This window comes from Piliocolobus tephrosceles, chromosome 10 (genome assembly GCF_002776525.5).
Source record: "Piliocolobus tephrosceles isolate RC106 chromosome 10, ASM277652v3, whole genome shotgun sequence".
Classification (NCBI taxonomy): Eukaryota; Metazoa; Chordata; class Mammalia; order Primates; family Cercopithecidae; genus Piliocolobus; species Piliocolobus tephrosceles.
The window spans coordinates 45,093,471-45,103,469 of record NC_045443.1 but is presented as its reverse complement, the minus strand read 5'-3'; the positions used below and the strand labels follow the sequence as shown (position 1 = coordinate 45,103,469).

The 9,999-nt window shown below is 45.2% G+C and overlaps 1 long non-coding RNA gene across 1 annotated transcript in view; it reads left to right on the top strand.

Moving 5' to 3' along the window:
• The window catches only part of LOC111555285, a 5,772-nt gene extending 1,309 nt beyond the window's left edge, over nucleotides 1–4,463 (top strand). The window contains exon 2 of the long non-coding RNA XR_002735483.1: nucleotides 4,055–4,463. This is a non-coding gene — a long non-coding RNA (uncharacterized LOC111555285). The remainder of the gene's footprint in view (nucleotides 1–4,054) is intronic.
• The last annotated feature ends 5,536 nt before the right edge of the window (nucleotides 4,464–9,999 follow it).

Here is a 9,999-nt window from a genome sequence, read left to right as displayed (position 1 = left end):
GGAGAAGAAAGAAGAAAGAAGAAGAAGAAGAAGAAGAGGAGTTCTCAGATGTCAGGAGACAGAAATGGTGACCTTGAAGTGTAAACACTCAACCCTTGACTTCAACCCTGTATTTCTTGAGTCTGGAGCCTTTTGTAGGGTTCCATGGGTGTGTAAATATTCTGCAAACTCCTAACCTGGAAGCAGTCATTTGGTGGCTCTAAGCTGTGAGCAAGAAGTGCTCCAATTATCTGTCCATTAAGATTATTCAGAACTCTGGGTCACCAATGCGTATATGTGTGATGCTGAAGCACTGCCTTCCAGCCTCTCTCCGGTTGTGTTTGTCTGATAATTATGAGATCTGTGGGGACAGAGGCCACAGATCAGGGATGTCCTTCTTCCGAGATGGAGACAAAGGCAGAGCAGGTGGCAAATTGTGGCCTCGGGTTCCACGGGGGCGTGTCCACACTTCACACTCTGATTGTGCATCTGGCTTGCAGTGTGGCTGGGCCTCTCGGGTTGGAGCACTCTCATTTGTTCTACCCTAACACAATTAAGAAAGATAAAAAAGAACACTGTAGCCAGGGAATCTCAGCTGCTGTGCCAATCACCAGCCATTCATTGTGTGGGACTGAAGACCTAGCTGGGAGTCAGGCCTAAGAACTGGTTAAGCTCCTCCCCTTGCCTCGTCTGTGAAGGCTGCTCAGAGGAAAGGAACGTGCACCCAGGCTCTCGAAGCCTTCACTGAAGGACAGAGAGTGCTTGTTACAGGCAGTTCCTTCAGGGTTGAAATTCCATTTCAGGTCTCAGCACCTAAAGTCATTTTTCTTTCTTATTTATGTTTCCTGTGGAAAGTCTGAAGAAAAACTGTGGAGCATCTTTTGAGTTTGCATTTGGAAGGGAGAAAATATGCTCCTTCTCTGCTGGGCAAACATGGCAAACATTGGTGCTTTCACAAACCAAACACAAGCTGGTTTTCAAAGCCTCCATTTGGCGACCCAGGGAACTGGGTGGAGGGGAGGAGAAGGATGCAGCCACCTGGGCTGGGGAGGTTTGCTTTGGGAGCAGAGCTTGGAATTTGTGAATTTTCTACTCCAAGAACATCCAAGTAGTGCAACCCCAGCCCCCTCCTGCGCGAGCTTGCTCAGGCAATAGGGGCTCTACCTGCCTGGGGTCTGGATGGAGAGCCAGGGCCTTGGATGACCACCTCCTTGCCCCATTGCAGCCTGGAATGAAGTGGGGAGGGGAGAGGTGAAGAAGTGTAGGAGAGACGGTGCAGATGAACCAAGATGGCCTCAGGGATTCTGGTCCCTCTCTCTGGGTGATGCTGAGGATAGAGAGCAGGGGTGAGAGTGAGAAGAACATTGCTCTGCACCCTCAAATTTTCCAGGCTTTCAAACACTGATCAGGCAAGCCACTGGGCAGTTGTTCCTATAAAGCTAGAACTATGAGAATAGCAGATGTATACTATGGTCTGGTTCTTTCAGCGTAGTCTGTAGCAAAGGTTTCCTTCCTCCCTCCCTCCTCCCTCCCTTTCTTCTTCCTTCCTTCCACTTCTTTCATGACAGAATAATATAAATTCCCAAGCACTCATCACTAGCTTTAATAACTATCAACTAATGGCCAATCTTGTTTAATCCATAACTGCACCTACTTCACCCACTCTTTGTCCTCCAACTGAAATGTTTTGAAACAAATTCTAGACATCATATCCTTTTATCCATAGATATCTAGATTTTAAAAATATTGGATATTGAATTCTGATGATACAGGGAATCTCCTTCCCCATATCTTAGGGAAAAAATGCCCTTCATAAGTCTACATATACATTTTGCAAATCATTGTAGGGGTTCAGGGAACCTCTGAAGCTCATCCAAAGACCTTAAATTTAAAACCTTGGTATATAGGGTAATCACTAGCTCCCATGGAACACATTCCTTTTGGTAGCCTGGAGCTATTAGCTGTTCCTTTGAAGGAGATTTACTTTCTTGTTTTATTTGCAATAGGTAGGCACTGAGTGCATTGCGACCATGCTGGGTTATTGTGGGTAAAGGTGAGAGGAGGCAGGGCACACGGGGCAGATGATTGCATTCCTGCAGGGAGGGCTGGAGAGCCCTTGGAAAGCAGCAAGCAGCCTGCAGGCTGAGGAAGCGGGATCTGAGGAAGCGGGATCTGCCCTCAGGGGCTGCAGGAAGGAGGAACCTTTTCTGAATAAGCTTTTCTGGTGCTTTGTTTATTGGCCAGCGTTAGTTAGGTCTCTGAGTGGTTGTTAATGTGTTTGTTTAGGGTCCATTGTAATGTCTGAGATAAAGACCTGCTCAGTTTACAGGCAACTGTCAAGTACTGGGCTTGGAGCCCAGGGAGCCAGTGAGGGAAGCATTTCCAATATGGCAATCAAAGCCACACTTAGGGCCTTCTTAAGCTCCTGAAACAATCTTAGAAGGTACTCCAGGAGAGTGTCAGCAGCAGGCACAGGGTTAGACTAGAGGGGCTCTTTCAGGCTCGACAAATAGCTGTTTGATAAGGAAACTGACTTCTTTGTTCTCTTTTTGTTTTATTTTGAGAGAATGTATAGGAGCAAAGCTGTTTTAGATGCTAGAGGTTATTTGGAGAGAGCCCAGAAGCTTTCTGATCTTAATATCCAACTCTTTTGCTATTTCTCCTACCTCCTCATCCTACCTTGGGGTCAGCAAATCTCCATGTCTGCAGACCCAGGGACTTGTAGTCAAGTTGCATGGAGTCAAAAAAAAAAAAAAAAAAAAAAGGACTGTGGTGCTGGTGCTTGGATACACACGGCAGGGGACACAGAAGTACTGAGATGGGCACAGACAAACTCCGGAATTTATAGTAGAGCGAGGATGGCATTTCAACCAGTTAGGAAAGATAGACTTTTCTTGCTGTCTCCCAGGCTCGAGTGCAGTGGAATGATCTCGGCTCACCACGACCTCTGCCTCCTGGGTTCAAGCAATTCTCATGGCTCAGCCTCCCAAGTAGCTGGGATTACAGGCGCGTGCCTCCATGCCGGGCTAATTTTTGTATTTTTAGTAGAGACGGGATTTTGCCATGTTGGCCAGGCTGGTCTTGAACTCCTGACGTCAAGACATCTGCTTGCCTTGGGCTTCCAAAGTGCTGGGATTACACATGTGAGCCACTGCACCCAGCCAAAATAGACTTTTCAATAAATGTCCCAGCACAACTGGACAGACATTTGGGAGAAAAAACAGTAAATTCAGATGTATATCTCATACCTTAAAATGAGATCAATTGTATGTGGATCAAAAATTTAAATGTAAAAATTTAACCCTAAAAGAACTCAAAGGAGCCAGGAGAAAAAAATTAAAATCTATAAATGTAACCAGAAACCATAAAATAAAATGACAATAAATGTGACCATATAAAAATAAAAAATGTTTGCATGGCAAACAAAAAGAATCATCATAAACAAAGTCAAAAGCCAAAATGAGGCCAGGCACAGTGTCTCATGCCTGTAATCCCAGCACTTTGGGAGGCTGAGGCAGGTGGATCAGTTGAGGTCAGGAGTTCAAGACCAGGCTGCCCAACATGGTAAAACCCCGTTTCTACTAAAAATACAAAAATTAGCCGGTTATGGTGGTGCATGCCTGTAGTCCCAGCTACTCAGGAGACAGAGAGAGGAGATTTGCTTGATCCTGGGAGGTGGAGGTTGCAGTAAGCTGAGATTGTGCCACTGCACTCCAGCCTAGGCAACAAGAGTGAGACTCTGTCAAAAAAAAAAAAAAAAAAAAAAATCGAAATGAAAATCATCAAGAATTACCGAATTACCTGCAACTCTTATTATAGGCAAGAGGTAATGTTGCCTATATAAAGATCTCACGTAAATCAAATAAGAAAGAGAACAACAGTTGAATAGAAAAGCAAGCAAAGCATATGAACCAACAGTTCCCAGAAAATGAAACAAAACCAATACAAAAAAAAGAAAGAAAGAAGAAAGAAAGAGAAAGAAAGAAAGAAAGAAAGAAAAAAAGAAAGAAAGAAAGAAGGAAGGAAAGAAAATACAAATTAAAACCACACTGAGGTGGCATTTTTCACTTTTCAGATTGGCAAAGACCAAAAGAACTGATTACTATACAAGGAGTGGCTATGGTGGTGAGATTTTTCCTCTGTAAACCATGGCAGTGGTAGCTGGCAAAGGTTTGGTGAAATAGGCATTGGGGTACATTGTTGATGGGAATGCCACATGCAGTGTTAAAGGGAATTTAACAATATCTGTAAAATTTTTTTGATATACTTCAATTTTGACCTAGCAATTCTGCTTCTAGGAAATTATCCAACACATAAATGTGCACGTGCAAAATGACATATACACAAATATTTACTGCAGCATTATCTCAGCAAAAGGCTAGAGATAACCCAAATGTCCATCAGAAGGGGACTGGTTAAATAAATTATGGTATATCTATACAATGGAATATTAAGCAATCTTAAAATAATGAGGACTTCAAAAACATGTGGGTGTGGAATCTTTCCAGGACACAGGAAGTGAAAAAGTCCTGTGTAGACCAGTGTGTGGAGTAGCATTTGTGCCAGGAGAAGAGAGGGGTGATTTTTACCATTTGAGATGGGAGTGAGGGATGATTTTTAAACACAGTTGCTTGCATATGCTTGGAATCTCTCTGGAAGGAGACCTGAGAACTAGTAATATTGGTCCCCTATGGGGAGGGGAATGAGTGGAAGCAGAGGAGACTTCACCTTTTGTACCTTTGGAATTTTATTTATGTATTTTATTTGTTGAGACAAGATCTTACTCTGTTGCCCAGGTTGGAGTGCAGGGGTGTGATCACAGCTTGCTGCAGCCTCAATCTCCCGGGCTCAAGTGATCCTCCCACCTCAGCCTCCCAAGTAGCTGGGACTACAGATGTGTGTCACCACACTCGGCTAATGTTAAAATTTTTTCTGTAGAGATGGGGTCTGCACTATGCTACCTAGGCTTGACTCGAACTCCTGGCCTCAAGCGACCCTCCTGCCTCAGCCTCCCAAAGTGCTGGGATTACAGGCATGAGCCACTGTGTCTGGCCAACTACTGGAATTTTGAATTGCGTGAATGTCTGTCTATTTTAAAAATAATATTAAAATTATGATTTGCTTGTTTTAAAAAGAGAAGAGTAAAGGAAAGACTATGACACAATAAAGGAAGAGGAGACAGGCCAAATGTCCGTTCCTTTCTTTGCAGCAGACGCAAAGTGGACCCCGCTTAGTTCTTGGTGGCAGCTGAGCCTCGCTTCACTCACTTCCCACCTTTCTCCCTCTTTGTGGGATTCTTAACAGCCACACTCACAGAGATTTTTAAGGAGTGTGTTCCCTGCAAAATCTCAATACCAAATGATGATTTCCATAAGTTTCCATAAGTTGGTAAGTTCCAAGCCTTTTCTCCAAAGGAGCATGGTCATCCCCATAGATACAGGACATGAACGACAACAGCGCTGATGTTGGGCAGGGAACATGTACTTGCTCTGAGAAAACTGTGTGGGAATTACATGACTCTGCAGTAGAGAACCCTGGAGAAAAAGGGGGCCAAAAAAGATGAGAAAAGAGAGAACAAGAAAGACAGAGAGAGAACAAAAAGAAGCAACCGAAAGTCCATCAATAGGCAACTTGTACATCCATACAGAAGACCATGTCATGCAGCCATTACAAAGAAAAAGGAACAGGATCCTTGGTGCCCAGTTGTTGAAGATTGTTCACCCTCTGTGTACCTGGGGCTGTGTTCTATGCCCTGAGCACCAGGTGAGTGGGAGAAACACAAGTGTAGTGAAGCCTGATCAGAGACACAAAACTCTTTGGAAGGATGTCAGCTGGATTTGGAAGGAAAGTAAGGGGTTTCCGAAGCAGTGCAGGTAAGAGAGGATTGAGCTGGGGCACTGGTCCACATTTTGATATGTTTTCCTAGATCTCTTATCTCACTGCAGTGTCAATATTTTGATACTATCTCAACAATAGTGCCTTATTTAAGGAATAAATCTGCAGTTTCTGGAATTTTCAAACACAGTTGCTTCTTTGGCTAGGCAATAACCATGTGAAAGTGTTATTATTCCACAAGTTCACCACCCTGCCTGCTGGAGCTCTCTACTTGTTTGGAGAAACAGGACTTTGTACTTGAAGCTGACAGAGAAGAAGGAAGTGGACAAGTTGGAAGACTCAAGCTTTCTTTTAACCTCTTGATCAAAACTAGTGTCACCTTGGGCAACTCCCTATTCTTCCTGTCAGGGCCAGGCCCAGGATGCACACTTTAAGAGGCACCAAAAAACTCAGTCATCAAGATACAGACTAGTTTAATGCAACATTTTAAAAATAAAAATTAATGCAAAAATCTATAATGAACAAAATACCAGACATTTAAATAAATATAGGATCAATGTTACTATTCTTCCTTTTGCTGTGGGCTCCATTATGGCTGGACACAGCATTGTCCCCAAGGCCTCATTTTCCGCATCTCTAAGTCAAGAGGGTTGGACCATTTGACCGCCCAGGAACCTGCTGGGCCCCGTTGTTTTATGGCTCAGTAATGAGGTGCCACTGAAGAATGAGAGAACATTTAACAAAGTGCTAATTGTACAGCCCAGACAATAGTGCGGGTGGGGTGACGGGGAGTCTTCATGGGGACAAGGGACAGCAATAGAGTCCAGGCAGCTGGGGGAGATAACAACATTTGGCCAGCTTTCTCTTTGTCTCCACTGGACACAAGCTCACCTACCAGCGACAGGAGGGGGACAATGCTCCCGAGCCTCCTCCCTCTTTCTCCCCTGGAACTGTGCTCAGACCTAGTCAGGGGACAGGGAGAGCCTCTTTCACATGTGGCTTGTGGCCCAGTGACCTGCCAGCTAACCCAGCTTTCTAAGGATATCTGAGAGAAGCGTGGTACCCCATAGGAGGAAGGGAGCGCAGCAGTGCTGCCCTGCCCGATATCCTGGGACCCAACCAGTGCTGCCCCCTCGCCTCATCCCAAGATGGACAAAGCAGCACAGCTTGCTCTCTTGTAACCTTCCCGAGGGCACCATCGTCTTGACCGAGTCCTCTAAGGCCCCCATAGAATGAATGCATGAGAACAGCTGTGAATACAAAGATTAGGACATTCTGTAGACATGTTGAGACAAATTAGCTAATAATCATATAGTCAGGGAATCCCATTTCCAAAGTGAATAACTTGCACCACCCCATCACCCAAGTCAAGGATAACATTTCTCAGTGAGGCTTCAAGTCCATGTTCCACATGGGGCTGCGGCTCCACCCCTTGGGACAGCCTTGCTGCTCGTGGGACCCATTTCCTGAAAGGCGGGTTTCAGACTGCTTTTCCCAAATCCTTACCAGCTCAGAGACGAAGCTTCATCTCTGCAAATGTCATTCATCACTAGAAAGTAGCTGGGGCCTCTGATGTCCTGTTCAGATCAACAGGATGAGAGAATCCCGCTCTTCAGGAAAACCCACCTCTTCTCTTTGGCCCCAGTGCCCCTCGCATTCTTGCCGAGCTGCAGGAGGGCAGCTGAAGACAAGTGACATTGGAAAAAACAGTGGCCTCCACCCTGGACAGGAAGAATGGCTCCCTTCATCGGGACTGCTCTGGGATGCCAGGATTATCCAGGTCCCAGATTGAGGAAGTGAATCAACTCTTCCCGGCCTTCAGTCATGCAGGCTGCTTCTGTACCCTTCAGTGGTGTGGTCTTTAGACATGTTTTGTCAAAAACTAATGAACATCTCACTTAGATATTGGAAACAAACATAAGCCCTAGCCAATTCTCACACTTGCTGAGGATGAATAAGTCCCTTTGGCTTCCCGGCTAGCTGGGTCCAACAAGTGAATTTAGAGGCTGAGAAGTGAGTTGTTGGCCCTCACATGGACTTACCATCTGAGTGCGCCCTTGACTGGCTGCACAGCCTGAGAGCAGCAGTTCTCAACCTTAGGCACAAATTGGAATCACGTGGGGGGCTTAAAAAAACCGACCAGGGTCCCCCCACCAAAAAAATTTCTGATTTAATAGTTCTGGGGTGCAGTCACAACATTGGGATTTTTAAAAGCTCCCCAAGTGATCCCAATATGCAGTCAAGACTGAGAATTACTGCCCCACCCAGACCAGTGCTGAAACCTTAACATGTAAACAAATGACCTCAGGATCTTGTTAACATGAAAATTCTGATTCAGCAGGTCTGGGGTGGGACCTGAACTTTTGTACTTTTCTTTTTCTTTTTTTTTTTTTTTGAGATGGAGTCTCACTCTGTCACCCAGGTTGGAGCGCAGTGGCGCAATCTCGGCTCACTGCAACCTCCGCCTCCCAGGTTCAAGTGATTCTCTAGCCTCAGCCTCCTGAGTAGCTGGGATTACAGGTGCATGTCACCACACCCAGTTAATCTTTGTGTTTTTAGTAGAGACGGGGTTTCACCATGTTGGTCAGGCTGGTCTCAAACTCCTGACCTCGTCATCTGCCCACCTCAGCCTCCCAAAGTGCTGGGATTACAGGCATAAAGCACAGCAACCGGCCAAACTTCTGTACTTCTAACAAGCTCCCGGGTGATGAGATGCTGCTGGTCTGCAGACCACACTTCAAGTAGCAAGAGCACACTGCATTGTCCAACATGGTAGCTAACAGTCACACATGTTGCTGCTTAATTAAAATTTAAAACAACTTAAACTTTAGAAATTCAGTTCCTTCACTGTGTTAGCCACATTTTATGTGCTCAGTCACCACATGTGGCCAGTAGCTACCATAATGGATGGCACAGAGAGACTCTCCATCATCACAGAAAGTTCTTTGGGGCAGTGATGTCTTAGAGCATCTCCTTGTCTCTAAACTTCTGTTCAAGTTGCCATCTCTTGAAATGTGGATTGAAGCTTCCTTGGTGGCAGGGACTATGAAACAGTCCCTTATACTCCCCACGCTGTGTCTGTGAACTAGAAATGTCATAGGTGCTCAGTTAATGCTTGCTTTAGTTAGGGTACTTGTGTCTTTGTCCAAAGACTACCACCATATAAACACTGACTGATTAATGTCTACTTGGGCATCAATGAGCAGTCTTATGGAGTTGCATCCAGTGGTTCAGTGGACATGTCAGCTTGGAAGAGGTCAAGGATCAGGTTGCAATAGGAATGCTTTCTCTATCCCTGGTTGGCCCATGGTTCATGACAAATAAAAAAGCAGGGCTCCAGGTGGCCTCTGTCAGAGCATCTGCCCATCATTAGTCATTTAGCCTGGGAGATGGGCTGAGACGCTCAGGTTTACCTAACAGGACCCTTCATCTTACAAGCCCAATTCAGAGGAGACAAATCTGGATATGTTCTCTGGGCATTTTTCCTGGGCCTTGGGGAAAGGGAAGTTCCTGGAGATTGCCTGCTTCCTATTCCTGCATAGCTGCTCTGTCTTTCCTTGGGCAGCTGTCACAGACACAGGAGGCAGAGCTGGGATTGGGGTGCTGGGTTCCAGAAGCAGAGGGAGTTTCCATCTGCCTTAGCCACACTGGGTGGGTAAGTTAAACCTTCAGCTAGGTGCGCTCTTGTTTTAGCTTCACAGCAATTGATTTTCAGAGTTAATTGATAAGTCATTGTTCTGCTAGGATAAAGCGGTAGTGGAAAAGAAACTGGAACGGGAACCATCACAGAGCCATGTGTGGCCGCCTCATTTCACCGCTGAAGCATCTGAAGCCCACAGAGTAAAGCAATTTGATTGAAATCACACAACATGTTAGACACACGGTTGGGTGTAAAATGTAGGTTTCCCGACTCCCAGGCCAGTGTTCTTTCCACTCCTTCATGTCCATGAGGTTTGCAAGAATGTATAAGCCACTCAAATAGAATAGAAATAGAATATTACATAAATATGTATCTCTAGTACAATACACAAGGTAGGTGTTCTTTAGTTCTTTTCTGGAAAGGATGATAATAAAATTGCTTTTTTCCTACTTTCTCACTTACACTCGCCACATCCTATCACTGGATACACGTTGCATACTCCTTTGGGGAAGTCTAAACCTTTCTTCCACCCCCTGCACATATCT